General features: G+C 32.8%; 1 protein-coding gene across 2 annotated transcripts in view; it reads left to right on the forward strand.

Moving 5' to 3' along the window:
• The window catches only part of LOC108903867 (A disintegrin and metalloproteinase with thrombospondin motifs 9), a 317,588-nt gene that overhangs the window by 240,453 nt on the left and 50,135 nt on the right, over positions 1-27,000 (forward strand). The window lies entirely within an intron of this gene.

Raw genomic sequence — 27,000 nt, forward strand, 5'->3', positions numbered from 1 at the left:
TTCAAAATACTTTATATTTGTAGAATACAGAATGACAGTGCCAATATTTGTCTTTCGAGGTATATATGATGATATTCTTAATGTAATATTCTTGAGAATGGAAGAAAACCGCAAATATGTAAGAAAATAGAAACTGTAACCCCTACAATGCCTATATCGATTAAAAGAGAATTTGATTTTCTCTAATATGATGGTAAAACATACAGGGTCGTTCACTTAAATTTGAAAAGTTTTGTCCGTTGTAAGTTTCAAAACGTAACGTAAAAAAATGGGATACTTTGTATAATTTTCTTCAAGTAATTTTGAGAGTGGAAGCTAGTGCATCTTACGTTCTTTGTGTGTTCTGAAAAACAAATGAAATCTTCCAGACTAAAGAAAGATATAAGATATAAGGAATTTTCGAAACGCTTGCATAATAATTTATCTTGTCGATAATGCTTGTCACTTACCGTGAAGAACCCTGTATATCGAACTAGATGATCACGTGTTTTATTTCGACTAGCCCACTACACTGGAACAGACCACGTTGAGACCATTATTTAACAACCGCTTTCGTCCCAATGACATAATATTGATTTGCGTTTAATCTTATCACCTATTCGATCTGAATGCTCAAGAACTTTTCGACCAGTCATCTGTAGAGATGGGGAATTAAAATGTTATGTAAAGGATTCGGGCCAAAATCGACGCCTTCTTACGGACAGCGACTGTCTCGGTCGGTAACTCGATTATTTTAAGGAGATGTAGGCTTAATTGGTGACAAATTCTTAGCGTTCGCTTTGATCAACGGTTTACAGGGTTTCCGGATGGTAATCCGCGGATGGTTTTGGTGTTCGCGTCGCCGTAGGCAGTGGGTACATTCTAGCAAGTAAAATCTGAACTAGAACACCAGGAAGGTGTGTATGATTCGATAATGCGAAACGAATTTCTTCTAAACATGGCAGGAGTAGCACTTAAACAAGGTTAGAAGTCATTAACATCCGAATGCAATGTTTTGAATAGATTTTCATTATTATTTGTTTATTTTTATTATTAATATCAGTCGTTTAATATATCTGAAATTCAGCATGAATGTAATTTTTCTGTAAATTTATAGTGTCTATTCTAGTTCCCATTAAACAGAAAATGTAGGGCGCATACACATTTTCGGCAAATTTAATGAAATTTGTCTCTAATTTTCCATTGAAAATTTGTTACTGATTTCTCTTTAAGCTGACAGAAAATTTACAACGGATGTTTTTTACATTTTGCCGCAAGTTTAATGTTTTACACTGAGGATGGCTTTGTTAGATGCACGTTGATTACGTCCTCCACAAACGGTGATCAGGTGACGAACTACAACTACAGGTGTTGCAAATTGTTGTTCAGAGAATTCTAGAACAGATTCTACATCCAAAAATACGAACAAAATTCCTATAGATAGACGTAGGTCCGCAAATGCTTCGTTTTCGAAATAGAGTGTCAAAATAAAAATAATAAAATACGTTTTTTATTGATAATTTTTCATTGGAAATGGTTTAAATTTTGGTCAATACATTTATGACACGTAGGTTATAATTTGGTATAATCGATTGCATTTTAGACCCATCAGGGGCGTAGATATGTGGGAGTACCTATTGATTTTTGACCAGAAAATCTACGCCACTGGTTTTTCTTTTCTACTGGTTTTTACTTTATTTTTAGGAACCTCATTTATTTTACAGCAAAAAGGCCCACTTGCACATTTGTTATTTAACAAGTGACTTTCGAGTTATTGAAGATTTTAAAGATTGCTAATCTATGGAGATATAAATTACCCAAATTTAAACGATTTTCAATGGAAAATTTAGAAATAATCAATAAAAAACATATTTTTTTATTTTTTTTATACCCTCTATTTCGAAACCGATGCATTTGCGAACATTCGTTTATAGGAATTTTTTTCATATTTTTAGATGTAGAATCTACTTTAGATTTCTCTGAATAACATTTTGCAACACCCTGTATTTTTGAACTTATTATTGTTATAGCATTTTTTACTGCAATTGCAGTTTTACAGTAAAATATAATCCTTTTGGGTAATTATTTTATAAAGTTTAGTGTAATTTAAATCGATTTTACTAAAAGAAGATGAAAGGTTTGGATGTACCAGGCGTGTCCAGAAAATAAGCGATTTTTTTTACTTTATTATTAATTTGACGAATTTGCTTTAATGTCATCAGTAATCTATAAACGGCATCCTTTCAGCACTAATTTTAATTTAATTTCCGTAAACTTGTTTCAAAAGCTGAAACGTTTCCGTGAAAATTTTTCCCAGTTTTCCAAGCTTTATTATTAAAAAATCTAACTAAAGCTTTCCGTAACAATAATAGCAGGCCATGACTTTTACTATACAAGGTGTTGACATTTGAATTAATTTTCAGGGAATGAAGGGTATACATTTTTCAATTGTTTTTCACTTATTTTCACTTTCATTCATTTTCACTTATTCATTCACTCATTCATTAATTTTCTCATGCATTCATTCATTCTCTCATTCATTCTTTCATTCATTTTCTCATTCATTTTCACTAATTTGTTACCTATTTTTTAAATAGAATTAAGCAAAAGGAAGCAGCTACCGGAAAACCAGTTACTATACCTACATAATAAATTATTTTTATCAAAAACCACATCATTAATTTTACATACAGCAGTGACGTTAGTAACTGGTATATTTGATGTTATAAAATTCTCGGTACATATACAATGTGTCACACGTTCAAACGTTTCTTTGTAATCTCTATTGGTTATCCGATTCTAAGCAATTAAAACCGCAAATCATTAATTATAATTCCTACACGTCGCTTCTTGATAGATGGACGTCGGTAATTAATCAAAACATCAAGTTGCCCGCTGAATATAAAGAGTAGTTTAAAAAATAGGTATATCACAATACCAACGTGTAAGGACTACAGAATGAAAATAGTAATTTATTTCAGTTTTTCACTTTTATAATTACACTTAGTAACTGCAACAATAAAACAGCTCTACAAAAAAAAGTTCTGTGCCAGAGACATTAGTACATAGATCTTGTGTATTTTTTTATGCTGAATTAGAATTTGCAGACCAAAAACCGATTCACTAGGGCTTTTTTTAGTAAAATGGGAAAATATTCCCTATACCAAAAAAAATTATTATAACTTGTCACTTACCCTTTCAAGTCACACATTTTTCTATTCAATATTTTTGCCTGAATTTTGTTACCGCTGGTTTTTGAGGTCGCTGATTACGAATCTGAAGAACGAATCCGAAAATTTCTGAATAAAAGATAGCGGTTCCAATATGGCGCATGCAAAAATTGGAAAGGCATTCAAAATTTGAAGATTTTGGCTGAAACTTGCTACTTTCAACTAAAGGGATGTAGTTTGTCATCCTTACAAGTGTCAATTAGTATTTAGTGTAGACAGTTTGCAACTTGAATGATCAAATTTAAAATTTAGTTCTAAAATCTTACTTAGGTTATGCATCGTATATTTCTCATTTAAGCGTAGCTATACTGTTATCCCTGCATTGATTCAGTTATAACAATTGAATAATAATAAACTACACCACCCTTTGAAGTCGTTGTAGGCAATTTCGTACTGTCTCTACGATTTTTTGGGGACTAATTGTAAAACAACACTTCGTACCGCTTCCAATACTTCCACCGGTAAAAAAAGTACCATTTTGCGGTCTAAATACAAAAATAACTATTTTATTATTTTTTTCGATTCCAAGTTTTCTGGTCCCTTAAATGAAATTAATGTTAAACTCAATGTTAGTTCCATCTCTATGAAATGACATATTCATCCGTTGTCTAAATCAACAACAAGCATGCTAATAGTTATTTATGGATTTAAAAAAATATATTTTATTACAGTGACCTAATACCCGGCGAACAAAATAAAATAATTAAAGGGTAATCTCTATTAATAAAGATTTTCGTTTCCATAAGATATAAACTTGAAATGCGTTGATAGAAGCTTTAATTGTCTTTTAAGTGACTATCATTTGAAGAGAACCAGCCTAACGTCTGGCCATAAATTTTATCTTGATAACTTTAATCATAATCAGCTGGATCGCTTCGGCGTTGCTTTTAACAAAGAAAAAAAAAATTAGCTAGGCAAAAATATATTGACAAAAATTAAAGAAAATTATTTAATAATCAGTTTTTTTTTTATAAAAATAGCATTTAGTTAATAAACACATAAAATATTCGAAGCTATATCGAAAAAAATCTATAAAATGAAGTTAAATATTCTTAAACAAAATAGTTTTGAATTTGTTTGAATTACCCTTAAAATAGAGTAAAAACATATTTGCTTGAGAATTTAATAGCTTTATAAAAAACTAAAAGTCAAGGCTTATCTCATTTCTACTTTTAAACATATTTAATTCAAATATGACATTTTTAGATTAAAGTTTTTTAATATACAGTGTGTCCAAGATAAGGATGGGATAGCATTAGGATCTAGGAAACGGTAAGAAATAGAGGGTGGTTCAAATTAGAAGAGAGTTGTGTTTTTTTACACCTAACAATATGCCGTTTAGAAAGTTTTAAAATTCCGGGTAGTTCCGAAGAAGTTTTGAAGCTGAAAATTGTATTCAGGCAAATGGAAATCTTTTTGATCATTTGCTATAAAAATGACTAAAGATACGTTTTATTAATAGTGTGGTTTTCAATTATTTTTATTAGTTTATTGTATTACTATTTAATAATTTCAATTGTTTTTTTTACTTTGTCAAATAATAATTTACTAAAAATAATAAATTCCTGTGAAAATAACAGTTCGCAAAAAGTAAATAACAGAATGCAAATGACGCTAAACGCGTTTTTGTTCTTCACAACCCGCTACGATATAAAATATTGACTATTTCGATTCCCGGTGATTAACGCATGTAACATTTTTTACTAAAAAACTCTGAAATTTCATACTTCTCAGTCAAAAGTCAAAGAAGATAAAGCATAAAAAAGTTATGGTAAATTTTACCCCCCTTCCCCCAGTGTTGGAACGTATGTGACAAAAATTTGTAAATTTCGTCTTAGTAGCGGACTAAGCACGGAAAAGTTAAGCTAGTTACCAGATTTCATAAATTTATCTCAAGTGGTTTCGGAGTTATTTAGAAAAAACCATCATCAGAGTGGCCCCTTTAACTATAACTTCTTTAGAAAGAATTTTTGGACCCACATTTAATAAAGAAAAAGTAATCGTTTTCGACATAGAACACCCTATAGAAATATTGCCCCCTAATTTCGGGACACCTTGTATTTGGTAGTATAAAATACACGGCTATGGTTTTTAACATTGTTTTGCATTAACATTCGTTAGGCGTGAAATTAACACCCTTGTTGGGGTGGGTATGGATTTAATTTTCATATATTTCTTTCCAATGCTCAAAATTTTATTTTAAAATGTTCCCTCAAAGTATTTACAAATTGTTGCATCTCACTATAAAGCTTTACCTTATCCTTTCATTTAATTTTATAGCCCTGTCAAATAGACATTTCAAATAACGAAAATTCCGACACAGCTAAATTTTGGTGGAGACCTTGGGTACACCATTAGAAATAAAACGTCAAAAGTCCCCATCAATCCCATGTGTGCTAAAAAAGTTATTCGGGGTCAAAGGTAAAAATTTGAGGGTTTTTGGATTTTTTTCGAAAACTGTATGTTTTATAAAAAACTAGCCCTGACAAAAAATAAAGATCTCAAAATTATCTTCAAAAATGGTCCTTATACGTTTTTTTTAAGAATCACCATTCCTGAGATATCGCGATTCTACATGATATGCACACATTTCCACACCAAGTGTGAGGTAGTGTACTTTGACGCGTTTTTTTTAACGTGGTTTCCCCGGTAGGCCTACTCCACGAACTGTTATGACGGAGACAATACTCTTTTAACTATATGATGTTTATTAATATTGATATTGGTTATTGACTTTAACTGTAGTTCTGATTTCTTTTGATATTTTAATCTGATTCATACTGTTCAAAATCGACTTCAACAGTCATGTCTTTTTCGATTTTTACTTGTTCTTCCTCTTCTTCTTGCTGGATGTTCATAAATTGTTCAAATGAAGATGAACCAGCTGTCTCTTCATCGAAATCACATTTTCGTCTGTTGTATTCAATTGGACATTTGAGCAAGACTGGCTTTGGCAATTTGTACACGCTGGAGAACACAGTAACCCTACTCTTTCTTCTACAGCCACATTTAGCACTACAATCTTTTTTGCAATTGCAAAAAATAGTGTTTAGGAGTTTTTCCAAAGCAGGTGGAAGTAAAGTTTGAATCGGTTCCAAAGTATTATCTGTTAATTTCCAACCTCAGTCTTCTGGGTTCAGTTGATTGCCTAGCCATGTCTGAACTTGATAGTATACTCGATACAAGTGTTGATTAGCAGAAGCCGATGTTGGAGGAAGACAAGATAGTTGTACTTGTTTCTTGTTTCGTGTATTTTTTACAGAAGTTAAATATCTATATTTATCTATACAATCAATTTTTTTTGGAGCTCCTTAACAACAAGGAGAAAGCGAATTCCTTTTGTGATTATTGTTTGAGGTGAAGAATTAATTTCTGCAATCAATCAAATATTTTTTCCAAATAATTTTAATACTGAACATTGCTGATGTAGTATCGCAGCCGGTTATCGCATGTAAAAATAAGATAAATTGGCATTTTGGATAAGCAGATAAACTTTTTGAAGAATATATTTCTGTCGCTGTTGAGCCTTTCCAGGTTTTAAAAAGTATATAATTTTATCAACTGGAGTCCTTGCAGTGAGTAGTATTAATAAGTCAACATCTTCACCAACTACAATAGTTGTATTTGTTGCATTAAATTGTTCTATTGCTGTTTCAATTATAAAGACATCTGCGTCATTTTGACTAAGGAACTGACTTTCTTTTGAGTGTATATTCTCAGAATAGTATAGTTTATATAAATAAGAGACACAAATAGGCATTTTTACTTGCATTAAGTGCCTGACTATGTATATACGTTGCATATATGTGCATATCATGTAGAAGGTGACTCCTTCAACTTTTAGAATCGCGATATCTCAGGAATGGTGGTTCTTAGAAAAAAAGTATAAGGACCATTTTTGTAGATAATTTTCAGGTCTATAATTTTTTTGTCAGAGCTACTTTTTTGATAAAACTTACTGTTTTCGAAAAAAAATCCAAAAAACCTCAAATTTTGACTTTTGACCCCGAATAACTTTTTTAGCACACATGGGATCGGTGGGGACTTTTAACACTTTATTTCTAATGGTGTACCCAAGGTCTCCACCAAAATTTAGCTCTGTCGGAATTTTTGTTATTTGACCACTATTTTTATGACTAATTTCACCGGACTATTAGGGGATATTTTAGCGTTTTACTAAAAAATGACCTGGTAAATCAGTTTTTGGGCCAAAGATTTGGATTCAGCATAAAAAATATACAAAATCTATGCACTCAAGTGTAGAACTTTTTTTGTGGGGTTTTGTTATTTACGTACTTTGTACTACCTACCGACCTATAAGACCTGTAATTATTACTCTTCGTCTGTTGTTTAAGGAACACTTTAGTCATAAAAAATATTTATTGTATTTTTAGCCATTGCGTCGTGAGGAAGGCACCGTACGATACGTGCCACAATTTCTCGTTACACACTCGCATGCATCGTAATTCGTACATCTTCATGCAAGACCATGTCCTCTGGACCTCGTAAATAGTGACCCAATTAACAAAGCGCCATAAAAATCTCATGTGGGTCATAAACACATTATATGTTTATTTTGTTTACTCTTTTCGCCACATCACAATAATTCGAGTGACATGGCGATTAGGTCAAGCTTAAAAATAAATCGTTGCTTTTGCTGCGGCATTTTCGGTGACACACTTGGGATCAAATTAAATAAAGGAAAGTCAAGAATAGCTGTAACAGACTCACGCTGGTAGTTAAGGGGTGTTGCCTAAGTCTGTGTCATAATTTCAGAAAAAAAAACATTCAAATAATATGAACTATGAAGAAGGCTTTAGGATAAGTAGAACCGGGTTACCTCTCATAAAGAACAATGTGTGACGCACCACTGCACAGGTAAATGCGTACGCAACGGCAGAGACGATAGCGCATACGAACGTGAGACCACACCCTCCATCCTACTGCGCACGCGAGGCCGCGCCCCCTACCCCACTCCACAGGTACAGAGGCGCGCGCGAGTGCATTGACACCAACGGCAATGCAAGCGGATCTCTCGCTTCACTTGCGCAGATCCAGCTGCACGCCCTCAAAAACTCCTATGAAACCTTTCCGAGTACTTTTTTAAATTTTTTGTATATTTTCCTCTTGCGGGGGAGGGTAGATTAAATTCATGAGGATCAGTCCGGGGTATGCTAGTGTCAATGACCAGGTGTGAGGTCAGTTGGCCGTAGCTGCATTTCAAAGGCGGATATACGGTGTTTCAACTGAATAGCGGTGGATAACCTACGTTGCACTTCGGAAGCTTTCGGAACATGATGGGATTCTACTTAAATTTAAACTGTTCGCGGTTTAATTTTGTTGTTATTTTATTTATTTTGGAATAATTTAATAAGAAAAACGAGTGGAAACTATTCTGTTGTTTTAACTGCCCTAAGTGCATCCCTATCTATAAACCTATAATAAATCAAATTTAATTTATTTACTAATTAACATTTATAGTAACAGACACACTAATTTTCAAATTTGTCAATTCGCAGCATCGACAGGCACCAGAAACCCCCATTATTAGTACAACCTAAAATAATTCAAAGTTCGCTATATACCTAACATCCTAACAACATGTAAAAAGTAAAGAGATTACCTTAATCATTAAATATTCTTTATCGGAAGCTCCAGTCAAAAATTCTTCAATATGTGCTCTTACCAATACTACAGCTTTTTTGCTTTGTATCCTCTCGATTCACTCTTTAAATAAGCAGTAAGCTTGTTATATTTGTAGACCTTTATAGTAGCCTTCAACATCGAATACTTCGACCACATAGAATAAATTGCATAATTCTTCAAATTTAAAAAATACGATAGCAGGACTTCTTCGTTTATTGTCATTATTCTTCGTTTTTCCCTCCATTCTACCATATCTACCAAATTCAGATAGAACTGTTTATTAAATAATTGATTATAAACAACGTACCATAGCAACCAGTAGGTATAACAAAACCTACCACGTTTCATTGTTTACTAGTAAGAAATATCAAGTCGTCGAATATTTTTTTATTAAATTCCAATAGTTCTGACTCCACAAATATAATTGTGATGTGATAAAACGTTGTATTACATTTGTGTTTTAATTGCTTTTTATCTATATTAAACATTCTTGCGTGGATAAGATGCTAGGTACTTAAAACTCTTATACAATAAATAACTATTATTATTATTCACGAAAAAATCGGATCCAACGAGTTCTCCAAGCCCGAAACACGGAAATTGGGGTGGTTTCTCCCCGAATTGGGTAGTACGCAAGGGTTGAAGTCTATGAAACCATCGCCATTGTTTTTCTCATTCTCCAACCGAGAGAATTGCACGAACCAAATTTGGACAGGACACAAATAATAACGAGCGTTCAAATAAAAACGTGGTCGAAGTTGGCTCTGACACATTGGACGTAGGGAGCAGCTTATAGCTACCAACTTAACCTCATTTCTCAACGAGCTGTATAGCAGCTGTCAGTTTCAATAACGTTAATGACTATATAACTTTATTTTAAAGAATAATCGTGATAACAATAACAAACAATTAAAGGAGCTGCGGAAAGTGTCCCCCTCCTTGTTATAACAATAAATTAAAGCAGCTGCTGAAAGTATCCCCCTCCTTGTTCGAAGCACTTTTCACACCTGTTCCTCAAAGAATTAAAGACATTTTCTAAGATGCTCGGGGTATTGTTAATTTCACGAATCTTGTCTATAAGTCGAGCCTGCAGATGGTTTAAATCAGGAATAGGCAGTTCAAAAATAGTGTTTTTAAGGTAAGGCCACAAAAAGAAATCACACGGCGTAATATCACATGACCTCGGTGGAAATTGATGTTCTGCATTGAGACTTATTAGTCGATTTTGGAAAACTTCCCTCAACATATTCATCGTCTCGCCTGCCGTATGTGCCCTTGCGCCATCTTGTTGAAAGTAAAAGTTTGTAATTTCGTTTTCTTCCAGCTGGTTAACAAAAGGAGCGATAATTTCTTCTCTATACCTTTGCGCAGTAAGAGTACCATTAAAAAAAATAGGTCCATAAATCCTCCTTCGATTGAGAGCATACCAAACTCCAATTTTTTGAGCGTGTAGAGGGCCCTCGACAAAAAAGTTATCTGGTTTTTCAGAAGACCACATTCTCATATTCTGTGAGTTTACGTAACCACTTAAATGAAACCAGGCTTCATCAGAAAAAAAGGTGATATTATGAAGTTCACCGTAGTTGTTTAAAAACCATTCACAAAATACAGCCCGTCGCGGAAAATCAACTTCATGAAGTTCTTGCTGACAAGTTAAACGATAGGAGAACAAACGCAAATCTTTTTTTAACACTGTGTGGCAGGTACCGACTGATACTCCCACCATTTGTGATAAAACACGTACAGAAGTTCTTGGCGCATTTTCCATTATTTGTTGGACATTTTCTTTTAATTCTTCAGTCCGCTTTTTAGGTCGGCCGCTTCCTTCTTTTCTTGTTACACTGCCCGTTTCACGAGAAACATTAATACAACGCTGAACTGCACTTTGAAAAATTTTGTACTCAACAACGCCGGGAAATTGATTTTGAAATTCTATGAAACATTCCTCAATAGAATACTTCCATATTCCATCAATCTTGCGTCCATTTCTAAAGTAGGACTCTATGATAAACACTTTTTGTGCTTGAAAAAACGCCATTTATACGCTTTTTAAAACGAAAATATTCAAATTGATAGCGGCGATATAGCGCTTTGACAGATGACGTTTAAGTTCATTTGCTATACGCTACGCCCTACGTCCAAATTTTCAGAACCAACTTGACCATGTTTTTATTTGAACGCTCGTTATAATACGAAATATATCCTTAATGTTAAAAATGTTGTCACCGCCGTTATTGGCGGTGAAAATTCGAAATGTTTGGAATTATGTAATTTCCGTGGCAAAAAACATACATAGGCATTGAATTTTCGAAACGGAGAGAGTTGCACTAACCAAATTTGGACAGGACATAGCTAATACAATGCCAAATATCGCCTTAATGTTAAAAATGTTGTCACCGCCGTTCTTGGTGGTGAAAATTCGAAACATTTGGAATTATTCAATTTTCGTAGCTGAAATCATGCATAGTTTGAATTTTCGAAACCGAGACCTTTCAAGTTTGAGACTTCTAATTATGCAAAAATAAGTTAAAAACGAATACTCAAAAAAAAAAACGTTTTAAGAACTCCTACACTTTCTGGCAATAAAATCATAAATTTGCGCCATAAATCCTTGGCGTTTCATTTTACATTTTACATTTCAATCAGTTTAATGAACACATATAAAAAACGTTGATGTTATAACCTCGCTTCGTACATTAATTTCATAATTGCACATTGAAATGGAAACAGGAAACGCCGCCGCTCATAGTACGCATCCGTAGTAATAGTAAAATATGTGGGTTTGATTTTATGTTTATACGAATTACGGCCGACCCAAAGGAAGCCGTAAATTTTCTAATAAACTATTACGAGCGCATTTTTAATGTTACAAATGTCAAACAGCAATAATCGCTCAACCAATTCCAATAAATAAGCGAGATTGAGGAAGAACCTTTCGAATTTCGATTCATAAATGAAATTCGAATAAATCGCGGGCGATTTCGCAATTTGTTTCGAAACAGGAATTATTATAAGCAACTGTGTTTTGATCAGTTGGGATATTTTGAAACTATACTGAGAACTGGTGTTTTTCCTACAACTTCTATTTCAGCAGCAAAAAAATATTCCTACACTAAGAAAAATATTTTGTTTCTTTTAATAAATGCATACCCTCGAATGTAGCTAATTTGTGAAATACCATTTCATTATGATGAGATGATGATTTAATTTGTCAATCAGTAGTGTATACAAGAAGCCAGATTATAGTAAAATTTTACTTTTGGACTAATGCGGAAAATATACAAGGTGTTCCACCTAAGAGGGATTCTTCTGCAACTCTGCAACTGTAAAATTTATAAAAAATGGCTTTAACAAAAGTTCTCTGGAATCGTGTGGTAATTCGTAAAGAAAATATTTTTAGCTGTACAGGCTGTTCAATTTCGCATGGGCACTACACAACTTTGTTATTTTAAATGGAACACTCTGTATATTATTACGTTTTTGAATACCTTGGTTAATATAAGGTAGAGTTTATTAAATGTACATGGTGTTTAAAACTTACCGTTTTTTGAGATAATCAGTAGTTTTTGAAAAAAATCACGATTTCAGTTCTCTAAATGAGACTAGATAACTTCTAAACCGTAAGAGTTAAAAACCTGCAGTTTTCACAGTTCGTTTCGGCATAAATTACTCTATCTTGCCATCTGTGAGCAAAACGTGTACGTCATTCAGATTCGGAAATACTGAGACCTATATTTAATAATCTTACGAGTTGAAAAACTTTTTTTTTCAAATGGAATGACCCATTTTAATTGTCATGGGTGAATGCAAAATTGAATGCCATTGCGACTGATATAAGATTGTCCATACTTATCTCTAACATTTTTCCAGAAAAATCAGGTTGTTTTCTAAAGTCCGAAAAAATAGTTATGTGTTTTTAAACATGCCAGTAAATTTTGACGCTGTCAGTCCCAGGCCTGATAAAATGTGAGAGAAAAGTAGTTTTGCAAGGCCTTCTTGATACTGTTACATAGCTACTCTTTCGGACATTAGAAAAGAACCTGATTTTTCTGGAAATGTGTATGGACAACCTTATATCAGTCGAAAGGGCATTCAATTTTGCATTAACCCCTGACAATTAATATGTTTTTCAACTCGTAGGATTATTAAATGTAGGTTTCAATATTTCCGAGTCTCAATAACGTACACGTTTTGCTCACAGATGACTAGATAGAGTAATTTATGATAAAACGAACTGTGACAACTACAGGTTTCTAACTCTTAGGGTTTAGACGCTATTTAGCCTCATTTAGAGGTGAAATAGTGATTTTTTCAAAAATTGATTATCTCGGAAACGGTAAGTTTTAAACACCATGTACATTTAAAAATCTTTACCTAATGTTAACCAAAGGATTAAAAAATGCAATAATATACAGGGTGTTCCATTTAAAATAACAATGTTATGTAGCCCCCAGGCGAAATGGAACACCCTGTAAAGCTAAAAAAATGGTTGGTAAAATGGTGGATGGTTGTGGTGGATGGTAAAATGTATGGTTTCTTTACTTGGCCCACGTGATTCCAGACAACTTTTATTAAAACCATTTTTTATAAATTTTACAGTTGCACTAATGTGAAAATTAAGTTGTTCATGTTTTAATCTGTACCGCACTGATGGCTGTGATATTAAATGTCATCGTGACATTCAGTTTTCTAAATTGCCAAATTTGTAATTACACAGGGTGTTTCTGAAATAAGTGAGTCTCTTGAAAACCGTGATACAGTGCAAGAAAATGAGCAACTTTTAGTAAGCAACTGATGGTCTAAATACTTTTGTTTTCGAGAAAATTAATTAAGAAAATTAACCACAAAGATAAGCCGACCCTGTGCATCTTGTGCACATGCGTTGTGTCTTCCAGTTATTACTTAGCCAGCGTATAAAACTAACAGTACCGTGTGGCGTGTTCTATACTACGGGAATAATTATTACACCCCTATCATGTACAGAGGGTTCAGGCAGTAAATAACAATGATTTTCAGCTCCGTGTGGAATTTTGCCAGTGGTTTTCGACATCAAGTAGCACAGGATCTGGATATTACAAGCAAGTTACTGATTAATGTTCTTTTACTAGAGACGGCACTTTAAATTTTCACAGCGTTCACTATTGGTGTGATGCAAATCCTCACGTTGTAGAGATCCCGATACAGATAGGAAATACCTCAAAATATCACAGGAGTAAAACTCATGATATTACTCTAAATATTTTTTTATACTGCACTATTGTATGCCAAACGAAGACCTAAAGGATGCATCACGTTATATTAATTAATAAAACATTTAATCATCTCTCTCCATATAATTGATCGATACCCAGCTCGTCCGTGATATTTCAGTAATAACACAATCAATTTCTCTAGCTCATCCTTGCAAATAGTAATCGTTGAAGTGTAACATGATTGATCACCGCCATTTTTCTCGCGATTCATTACGCGCGGGCAGTCGCTCAGGACTTTTTTTGTGTATCTATCAAGTACGTCCGACGTTTCGATAGTGAGAACGTGATAATTTTTAATTGTTGACCATTTGTACGTGTCAGTCGGGCGAGTGAGATCTCAGCACCTTGTCCTGAAACGGCTATCGGATATTTTTTTAAGTTATTATCGCGTCCTGATAGGAAACCTGATGTAACGAGGCTGTTTAATAACCGATGAACCGGTGATGATGATAGTGCGGCAATTTGTAGATAGGAATTGTTTAATTCTGTATCTATTCCAGCATACTGACACCTACTGAAAAATAATAAAAATAGATTGGAGCTACTCCTGCGCTAGGGTTATTTTTATAAGATAATTTTTGCCTAACTTAAATTTCACTCTGCAAAAAGTAGATAGATAAAAAAATTAAAAAAAAACGTAGTATATGATTCGCTTTAAGGTTCCGTATTCTAAATAAGATTTCATAAAAAAGTAGCGAAAATAGTTAATTTTCTCACTGTATTATTGTCGAATATCAACAAATTTACTACACTCTAATATGCTTTAACTTAATACAAGATTAATGACAGTATTAGAGTACAAGCCCATCGGAAATTTTCAAGGGCTCATTTGCCCCAGCATAAATTACTTATAAATCAATATTACCACATATAACAATAACTTTAGAAACTAATTCTTGTTGGTACAAGTGAATACAAAGGTAAGCTAAACCTGTCCACCAATGGGGGTGGTATGTATGTATGTGGCACGGCACTTAGGCCTTATTAGGCCCCTTGTACACCCTCCTTCATTAGTCGAGTACTTTTCTTCAAACCATCTTATTTACTACACGGATGGCTTGGTGGCAAAGTCTCGTACAGTTTATGTATGATAGCATGGTCTTGAGTTACAGAGATTTCTTGCTCTGCTCTCATTACCATTTATCGGGGACCACACGCGTGCGGCAAATGTTGGGCGACCCAGGTCTCTTGGTAGGCTGCCACAGCCACGTCCCCGAGCCTGCCTTAGGTCACCCATCCAAATTCCAGCCCACGTCCGTGATGCTTGACTCGGCAGATCGAAATCCGTCGGCCAATACACCCGGCTGGGTGGTCCCCCAATGGGGGTGGTTTTCGGCAAAACATTTTTGTACTGTATTTCTAAAGTATATAGGTTAGACAAAAAAATGAACCTCGGCCTAATGCCGTACATATATAGCAATACCGGTAGCCAGGAAAATTTTCCGAAAATTTTGGCCCGGGTTTTGGTGATTTATTACAGTACGACATTTATACTGTAAGTTTAGGATTGATACGTAGATAACTTTTTTAGTGACGCCGTACGTATCTGCTGATACAGGGGTTAGAAATGGAGAGCGCAACCCTCTATTTTAGACCCCATTGTTTCAAGTCATTGAAAAATGTACGGCATCGATTCCACATGATTATTTAACTCTGCAAATAATTCTTAGCAACTATGCCATATGAAAATTATGGTTAATGCAAAAGTTTATAAACAATTACTTGTATTTTGGAATTGAGTTTTTTTTTTCGAAGATTATTAATTTCTGTACGGCAACCACTTTTTTGATAAAATATAACCAAAAACTGTCGTACTAAATCATGGCCGGTTCTAATTAATGATTCAAATTAAAAATTCGAATTAAAAAACAAATAAATAAATTTTGAAAATTTACAATATTTTGAAAATTCCTTGTTATAAAACTAAAAATGTTATATTCAAAATATTATGGCTGTAATTGACTTTTCATAAGTAAAAAAAATAGAAAAAAACAATGCCGTACATTTTTAACTAGTGGATTTTACATAGCTGATAATATTTTTCATTAAATTTTTACTACATTTTTAGGTCATTAATAACTATACGGCATTTACAAATTGTCATCAGAAATATAATATAAAGAATGAAAATTGCAATGCCGTACATATCATTTAGAACAATTTTCCGAAACTGTATTAAGTCCAAAATGAGTTTTATCCTAATTTCAAGAGAAATTTAATTTATACCGTAGAAATTATGATGGCATTGTCTTTAAGATTAAAAAAAATTGTAAATCGAGGAAATATTTTGAGAAATTAGAAATTTAATGACGTGCAAGAAAGTATTATTTTTAAATAAATATAATAATAAACAATTAATTTTAATTCAATATTCATGAGAATTCCTATATAAATACTTACATTTAAAAGTAACAGTGATATAATATATGTTCTGAAGTAACAGTACCCTGGCATTTGCATATTTGCAACTTCTGTTCCAATTGTTTGAACAATTTATTTATGCAAAAATTGTGATGGAGCCATTGGCATACAATACACACTGGGCTTAAAGGAGCGATAGGTTGCATGAAAATGACAAAGAAAACGGAAAGCGGCATTCGATTCCTTGTTAATTTCCAATGAAAAGTCCGTTTGAATTAAAATCCTACCTGATCCTGTTTCGAAAATATGTATATTTTTTAATTTTTATATAGTCTATCCAGAGTATTAATACTGAAGTATGCACATGTGGCGAAAAAATTACTATACTAGTACATAATCAATTTTGTGTGCGTGTGTATGCGTGCGAGCGTGCATATGTGCATTTCTGTCCGTGAATATAAGATATTATTTCCACACCATCTATGAGATAAATATCACGGCGCGCTTTTTTTAATGTGGTGTCCCCTGTAGACCTAGTCCACTGCATGTAGCTGTTCAGTTTCTAAATATTATATCTATTTGCATATGAAAAAATTATCTCATTTATTTGAAATAACTATAAATGGTGTGAAGAAAATGTAACCACTGCTTTAAATAATCTAGTCAAAAAAGATGGATCATCAATTGAGTTTATTTTAAATTTTTCCCAATATTTTAAAAATTCTCGGTGAACAGATTCACCGGCCTGCTCTGACCATAGTCCCAGACCATTATTGTTCAAGTACAGAAGGCTATCTTTCAAATGATCCAAAAGAACGTGGATTTTTAAAGTTTGAGAAACTCCTGTACTCAAAAGCTTTGCGAAGTTTTGTCAAATCTTCGTTTATATCAGCTTTTTTTTTTGTAAAAATAGATGAAAATTTGAAAAAAGTTCGCAAAGCTTTTGAGAGTACAGGAGTTTCTCAAACTTTAAAAATCCACGTTCTTTTGGATCATTTGAAAGATAGCCTTCTGTACTTGAACAATGATGGTCTGGGACTATGGTCAGAGCAGGCCGGTGAATCTGTTCACCGAGAATTTTTAAAATATTGGGAAAGATTTAAAATAAACTCAATTGATGATCCATCTTTTTTGACTAGATTATTTAAAGCATTTTCTTTTTCTTCACACCATTTATAAATAGTCATTTCAAATAAATGAGATAATTTTTTCATATGCAAATAGATATAATATTTAGAAACTGAACAGCTACATGCAGTGGACTAGGCCTACAGGGGACACCACATTAAAAAAAGCGCGCCGTGATATTTATCTCATAGATGGTGTGGAAATAATATCTTATATTCACGGACAGAAAAGCACATATGCACGCTCGCACGCATACACACGCACACAATAGTATATTATTCAACGAGCGTATAATGATGGGTATTATTCACGAGGTGAAGTTTACAGCCACGAGCCGCAGGCGAGTGGCCTAAATCACCGAGTGAATAATACCCATTATACGGGAGTAGAATACTATACTTTATCCACGACTACTAAATATTTTTGTTGAAGTTTTTTTTGAAATGTTTCGAAAAACATGGTATGTTAAGAAACAGATATACGACTCGTACAAATGAAGTCGCTGATGGCTCAGTGTAGATGCTCTTTCCCTTCTAACCGCGGGTCCCGGGTTCGAATCCGGTCTAGGAAAATTCACTTTTTTAATTTTTTTTTATATGTACAGCACTGAATTGAAAATATTTAGTGGTTTACACGATAAAATTTTAAAAACGGATTGTTTGTAGCAGAACAATATAATATTATAGCTAAATTAAGGAAGCATCTGACAGTAGTGATTAATGACTCATTAATCACTGCCTTGATTAATGGGTATTATTAAGGTCGTGCAAACAGACGTATAATGGGTACATTATACAATAGTCGTGGATAAAATTGATTATGTACTAGTATAGTAATTTTTTCGCCACATGTGCATACTTCAGTATTAATACTCTGGATAGACTATATAAAAAGTAAAAAATATACATATTTTCGAAACAGGATCAGGTAGGATTTTAATTCAAACGGACTTTTCATTGGAAATTTTCATGCAACCTATCGCTCCTTCAAGCCCAGTGTGAATATAATGTTTGAAATTAGTAAAAATAATTTAAAAGTGCATTTGATACAAAATCAACTTTAAGATTGTCGGTTATAAACATGAATAAAACCACATAAAAATTTACACGCCGAAAAGAAAAAAGAGACAGAGAAATAAGATGTTTCGATAGTCAGCTAGAATCTCGAAGCGGTAATTTTTATTTTAAAATAAAAATAATATAATAAGAAGTGGATCTTATTTGTGGAAGGACGAAATGGGCGGTGACTATTTGACGCCTTCATTGTAGCCATCTTTCTCTATCGCACCGATTTCTATGACTTTCTTTATCGATCTCACATAACGGCCGATGAACCATGGGGACTTTCCGACCCTGTATATGCAAATTGTTTCTTCTTTTGGGTCAGACTAGAAGCAGGAAATTTGCTGATGTACGTACCCTATCTACTCAATATCGCGAGATAGCAGCAAGCAACGTTGGCTGCTATCGGTCGCAGAACACAATGTTGAAAGCTATTCAAACGAGGACTCCGTACGCGTTGTTTCTATGATAATGATTCATAGATACTCGTATGTGCCGCGGAGACGCGTAGGCTGTACATTAGTAAGAAAAATCTCAAATCTCATCGTTGCTAATATAAAGCCAGCCGCACACTAAAAGCTACATAGACGCGCCGCTATATGAGTAAATGGACTAAAAAAATCGTTGAATTGACGTCCGCTATTTTATTGTTGAAATGTGCAGAGGAAGGCGGTTGAAAAGGTGTCTCATCTTGGGAGTAAATTTTTTTCATTAGCAACATAGTTTTTTTTAAACAATTTGAGTTGAAAATCAGTTTTTCCAATATATTGGAAAAACTATTGATTTTAAAGAAAAGTGTTCAATATGCGAAATATACGCAATAAAAAAACCTACAAAATGCCTCCTGGTAGATTAAAATCGGATAAATTGTTTAAAAGTTATTACAAAAAAACATCAAAATAACGTGGAAAAACGGCATTTTTTTAATTATCCATAATTTGGTTGTTATTTGTTGGAATTTTATAAATATACAAAAAAAAGTGCTATTCCGTTCCTCTCGACACGGCACGGTATGGTACAGCGCACGGTACTCTGGTGTGTGGTTGGCTTTATTCGTAGCGATTCTAACGTCGTCCGTAAGAATGTAATCTCTCATAATATTTGCTTTATCGGCACCGGGGAAATAAATAATTATATTGTTTGATAATCTGAAAATCCAATCGCGTCCGCGGACGTCTACGATATTTATTGCGAAATTAAAGGTGTTGTTTGTGTCGTTCCGCGATAGGTCGAATGTCTATACAGGGTGTCCCGATGTCAACAGAGCCAGAGACGATGTAATCGAGCAATGTTTTTGTTTGTTCCACTGTTGTGATTATATTCGGAATTTTAGCAAATTCTCTTCTTTCAAAATACGTAAATTTTATTATTACCGCTTTTTTTTACTCGACTTTAAAGACAGCTAATCCAAATAAAGCTTCAACTAGCATTACATCCAAAATAAGGACTAAAAACGGTACATTGTAAAAAAATCGGTGGGCCTCCTCCTGCCCTGGCTGAGCCCCGCCAGCTGAGACCCGTCGCCGCCGGCTAAGCCCTGTTCTCCTGGCGATCACACTTTTATGGAGCATCTAACGAGCCCCTATCGACTGTGGTCGAGATTACAGAAGCAATATGAAAGGTGCCATCTTCACAGCGCCATTTTAATTACTCGAAATTAATATACATTTAAACTCATTCAATAATGAGGACATTTACTCTGATTTAGGTACAAGTGCACCAAATATGGGTTTACGTGAAGAATTTATTTAAGGAGTACCTATATGTGAGTGAAAGTACTCAGTTATAGTTTAAATATAATCACAAATGAGTAAAATGATCAAAATGCCCAATAGTGAGTGAAATTGTACTCAATAATTTAATTCAATGGATTCATGATATTTCAATTAAAATTTAAAGAGAATATAAACCAAGTCTGAGTAAAAAGTAAATTAATAAATAAATACATAGTTAAATAATAATTATAAAGTAAATAGGTAAATTTAAAGAAAAAAATCTACTCTTAATTGGTTTTACATACTCAGAATAGAGTCAAAAGTCACTCACTTGATAGCAGAAACTTCGATTTGAGTAAAATTCACTCACATCTGTTGCAATAGTTTCACTCATAAAATTTTAGTTATGCTCACACTAATAGAGTGAATATTTCACTCAATCGTGTGATTGATGCATTATTGAGTAAAATTGAGTGAATTTTTTTTACAGTGTTTGTCTAAATATAATTAATACCAACAACACATACCTGGTACGTAGAGACAGGAATATCCTGTATTCTTGCTATTCTATTATCACCCTTGATAGAGACTAATCACGTAAAAAATTGCTAACACAAACAGGTCTTTTTGTTTACCGCAGTATCAGCAGTTAGGAGTTTTGTCTGTGAATTTAGATATCTTCTGCATACCTAGATTCCTAGTATCGAAGAACGTTCTTTGACAATTGATATGATTAAAAAATGTTAGAATCTGTTTAAATTAGTTTAATATCTTTAAAACAGAATAAGTTATCTTCTCATAGGGGATACATTATTTAAAAAATAACCATGAATGTCTGTATGTTTCTCCCAAAATCGTTGGCAACTTTATTTGTTGTAAAAAAGTACCTTAAATTAAATAAAAATTAACAAAATTTATCTTAACATTAACAAAATTGCATCAACATTAACAAAATTACATTACATTACATTACATTAACATTACATTACTTTACATTAACATTAACAAAATTACATTAACATTAACAAAATTTATCTGCAATATTCGGATTCGCAATACAGGGTGTTAATTTTTCGAGTACGTAATGTGACAAACATACACTTAATACATTTTTAATTAATTTATTTATATTTTTGATACAAAAACGCGTTGTCGGGTTAAGAGAAACACCCTGTAATAGCATTCCTTTGTTGCAATTACAGAATGTTTAATAAATTTGACGCGCTAGTTAGAGTGTGAAGCAAGAATTATCGTGGTAACATTCTATTGAGTTAAGATTAATAGCATTGTATTACAAACAACTCGGAAAAATCCATACTTATTTTAGAATCGTAAGATTGCATGCAGTGGATATTAAAATTTGAATGTTGTCTAACCCTCGTTATCCAAACAAAAATGTATAATGACTAAACCATTTAAGTTCAAGAAATAGGTTACACAGTTTATATTGGCTGAATTTCGTATCGGTCTTTACCCAAAGTGATATTATAACTATTAGAAGCAAGAATAGAAGATAATTTATTTGCAGATTTCATGAGAATTCTCGAATGGGATTTGCGAAAGGCCTATAATTATTAATGATCTTTTAAGTTACTTATTTTTCTTTTTAGCATATCTACACATTTGGTGTAAAAAATTGTACTTAACTTTACTTGACGTGGATTTAGGAAAAAGTTTAGAATTGTTTTCTATTAATTTTAACACCGTTACAGTAAAGTAAAAGTACAAGATCTAATAACACACAGATGTTTAATTTAAAGGAATTGCAACGGATTGAAAAAATAATAATTTGAACCTCACTTAAAAGAAACGTTTTTCTCTAAATTGCCACTTCGCGTGTGTAAACTATAAAATTTAAGAATCCAGATTTACTGCCTCTTCATTGTCAGTTATGTAACGCTGTTTGTATTACCATACAAGCGGTAATAATCATCAATCAAAAGGTAATGATTCTTTAATGATCCTTGCTGCAATTATGCCGTCCGGATGGATTGCAACTTTGTGTTTAATACATGCGTTGTAATTTTGCACTTAGCGGGTTGAAGTTATGCCGGATGCACCAAGGTTTCGACAAGGGTAAAAATAAAATCAATTTTTCAACAAAAGGTAAAAGAAACGGTGACTATTTTTTGTCTTTTGTTATTTTAATGTATCTTATTTAACATCAATCCTCTTCAAGGCTCTTTTGGTATGTTTGAGAATTTTTTTTATACGCATTAATTTGAAAAAGTGCAAAAATGGCTTTTTCTGCTGTTTTGGAAAATCAAAGACTACTTTGCAAATATTGCGAAAAGTACCAATGTTTGTAGTTTTTTTTTAGCTCAATACATGCCTGTGATCAAATTTTTCATTTTTTTTATTTAAAAAAAAATTATTTGTCGACAATTGAAATATTCAATGTAAAATTGTAAAAGAGATAATGCAAACATTTTTTTTTAATTTCGGAAAAATTTAATTTTTTTTTTTCAAAATTTAGATTTTTTTTTTTCGGTATTTGAAGAGTATTTAACGCGGTAGCGGAAAAAAATTTTTTTCGTCTTAATCAGTAATTGATGTTTAGTAGCAGTAAATCTGCTCCTTTATTTTTTTATTAAAACTGACGATCAGGAAAGCAAAACGGTTCGACCGATCAATTTCAAAATTTACAGACCTCATGGGCATATATTGAACTAAAAAAAACTACATCATTGGCACTACATTGGTAGATTTTCCAATCAATGTTGAGTAAAAAAATGATCAAAAATAAGCTGACTTTTCACTCAATAGCCGATAATCTCAATGAGAAATAATCGTACAGAAAATAAAAAAAACGAAATGAAGCTGTTGGATCAGGTTTATTAACCTTGGCATTGATTAAGTCAGAAAAAAATTTTCTGAGCCCATGCGAAGTTTTGAAATAAAAAATTGTAAAATTTTTGCCTTGCATTATTTCTTTTGATTGCGCATCAAAAAAATTTTTCATCTCAAGATATCAAAACTAGAATCTTCAAGCTTCAGTATGCTTCTTTTTTCTCGATACGATCATTATTCACGAAAAATCACTAAAAAAATTTAGAAAATTTTCTGCTCCTTTCATTTTTTTGAATAAAATAAATCGGTTTTGCCAAAAAACTTTTTGATGTTTCTATTTTTAAAAAATCCCTGTTTATTTTGGGACGAACCTTGTATATATAAGTACAAATTCTGGTATCGAAGGACATTGTTTGACTGCATTTGATAAGATTTTTTAGAGAAAAAATTGAATTTGAACCATAGAACAGAACCCACTCGTGGTAAGAGAAGAAAAAACTAGTTTTGGAAATATGTATCAGCCAAACTGAAATCTTAAAATTAATAATGTATATAAAAGGTGCCACTGAAAAGTATGGCACATAAAAGTGTCTTTTTTAACTTAAAACATGATTTTTTTATTACAATTGAAGCCTTCATAAGACATCAATACAATCCTAAATATATTTTGGTCTCAAATGCCATTTTTTAAAGTATTTTTTTGATCAGTAGCTAAAGTTAATTCACATTTTAATATGTACAGGGTGATTCACTACATTTTGAGCCCCCCCCCCATTAACTTTGTTGTTTTAAGAGTTATAAAAAATGTGAAATACAAAAGTTGCACGATTTTTTATGAAATTTTCGAAAATGATAGTAGAAAAACAAATGAAGTCCGAACAAAATGGCCGCGGATGCTGACTTTGTTAATTTAAATGGAACACTTTGTCGAGCATAGTCATATAGGGTTTGTTGGGGCCATCTCTAACAATAAGCGAGGTAATATTCAAAACGAAAATGGTTTTTTATTAAGAAAATAAGATATCTTGGAATTGTTAGACCTCTTTCAGGCATTTGTGCCTTTTTCCCAATTACGTAAGGATTTAGATTTAATTTCAATATATTTTGACATATCGAACATTGATATAGTCCAAAATGCATATAGTCCATCTATCATTATCATTTTCAAAAACTTCATAAAAAATCGTGCAACTTTTTTATTTCACATTTTTTACAACTCTAAAAACAAAAAATTTAAAGGGGGGGGGGGTCAAAATATAGTGAATCATCCTGACAAAACTGAGATTGTCTAGACTTTTCTAGAAATAAGATGACACATAAAAATAAGAAGGCATTTTAGTGTTACGAAAAAATTATATTGTACTGAATCATGAAATATTTTTTTATAAAATTTTAAGCCGACCCGTAGCTACATCTATTTCATACGAAAATAGTGTTTGAGGGAAAATATACAGCTTGTTCAAAATTTTGTAATGAATATCTCAATTTTCAAATAACTTTTTTTACATCTACTAATAGAACCTTCGATTCTTCTATATGATATCAAGAATACCTTTACGTTTGATGGTTTTAGAGATATGCTTTCTCAAAAAAAAAAACAGGTATTAATTTAATAACAAAATTTTTAGAAATCAAGTATAAATTTAAATAAATCAAACAGTTTTTAAGAACACGTAATATAAATCATTTAACATCCCGCAGCAGCCATCACACCTTAAAAGGAAGAATCAACTCTGTTTTCAAATGAGCAAAATAAATTAAGTGTTTTGAGAAAGAATTACAACGAAAATTCTTCATTTTCATGTTGAAACTGTTATTTCTTTTTGCAATTTTACAACCTATAATGATCCTTATCTACTGTGTGTCCCACTTTCTGAATATTCCAGATATTTCCACTAAACAAACACTCACTCTATTCAGTTATTTTAAAATTAATGCCAGCATAATAATTACATTCTTTAAATCATTACAATATTATGACACACGTTTCGTAACAATTTTCTATTTGTTGTAGCACTTAATAAGTAGTCGAACCTTCCTTAGTCATACCCATTAAACACCGTTATTGTTGTAAAGGTCTATCCACACCCACGAGAATTTTCAACAGCTACAATTTTTATCACTTTATTAAACGTTCCTTTCTAACGATCGTTATTTATAAGAAGTGCGCAGTCATATCTAATTACCCGGCGGGGGATTAAAGTATTTCTTAATTGTTTAATTACTAACCAAACGGCATCTTTAGAAACTCATTCGATACCATATAGGTAAACGTTTGGGTTAGTCGTTAGTGCGCGCAATAAATTATACAAGCCGATAATTATTTGAAGATTTCGCGTTATGCTAACGGATCATCGGTAGTTGGCAACTTTATGCACTCTAGCTCCTTATCTTGTTTACCTTTTTATCTATCAAGAAACTGTAATAATCTAAGTTTTAGAAATTTCCTTACAATTTTAAAGAAATATACACAGGGTGTAAGTTTTTTTATAAATTTTCATACCCCGCCGCTAGACAAGCTAATGTGACATCAAACAATGGCTCGCGTTAATGACAGCGCATGCACAATTGAGAACTGGGCTATGCATTGTTGTCAAATCTCATAATTTAAAGGAAATTTTATTAAAAAGCAAATTTCCACACCACCTACGGTGAAGTACTGCTCTTTGGCACGTTTCTTTTGTTTAGTGGGTGGTCGCACGGACCCCTATCATTCCACATATACGAGAATATAATTCTTTTAAATAAGATAAACTATGCAACAGTACTTAACAAATAATTTAACAAAAAATTCAGGCAGTAATAAGAGCAGAATAATAATAAATGAAATAGACAAAAATAAGTAAATCATGTGTTTCCTCGCCTTATACTCTTTATGCTCTATCGCGGCGGCTCCAAATTTCTCATTCCTTGAGTTTCTTCCCGTACAACATAGCGTATTGGCGTTCAAAGCTCCCCATAGTCTCTTGTTGAATGTTGACCCAATCGTACATTTTCCTATTTTGTACTTAACACTCGGGATAATCCATCTGATATCGTTTTCTAACCATATCAACTCTATCGATTCGTATACATGTTTTATCATACTATCATGCAATCACTTGAACATTGAAACACAAAAATACACTGTACACCACACACCCCTACCCTCCCGTAAACTGATAAAGTCGAAAACTAAAATAAAAATGTAGCAAAATGAATCAGTATTCAGCCATTTCGTCGAATTAATGTGGCAATTCATTTATAACCCTTTTACCATACCATTATATCATACCAGGTGTGAAGCCAGTTGGCAGTAGCTGTTTTTCAAAGGCGGAGATATGGCGTTTCAACTGAACAGCGGTGGATAACCTACGTTGACCTTCGGAAGCGTTCGGAACATGATGGGATTCTGCTTAAATTTAAACTGTTCGCGGTTTCAGTTTGTTGCTATTTTATTTATTTTGGATTAATTTAATATGTCTAGCGCCGATCGCTGTTGAAGTGGCTGAATAAGAAAAAAGAGCGGAAACTATCATGTTGTTCTAACTGCCCTAAATGCATCCCTATCTACTGTAGTAGTATATTTCAGGCAAACTAGACTACTAAGTAAATGTCAGAGGTCTTTGACACTGATATTCACGAATTTTCATAAATGCTTAAAAAAAATAGTAACATAATTGTAAAAAATTAGATTAGTATTTTTATCCACAGTCATCTTATAATCGGACTTTTATCCACACATATGAACCGTCTTAAGTGATACTTTATTCACTAGTGGAATAAAGTAACTTTATTTCACTAGTAGAATAACGAAAAAATAATAAACCTATTAGTCCTGTAGCCAGGGGGGTCCCAA

The sequence above is a fragment of the Anoplophora glabripennis genome, unplaced genomic scaffold, assembly GCF_000390285.2.
Source record: "Anoplophora glabripennis isolate ALB-LARVAE unplaced genomic scaffold, Agla_2.0 scaffold49, whole genome shotgun sequence".
Classification (NCBI taxonomy): domain Eukaryota; kingdom Metazoa; phylum Arthropoda; class Insecta; order Coleoptera; family Cerambycidae; genus Anoplophora; species Anoplophora glabripennis.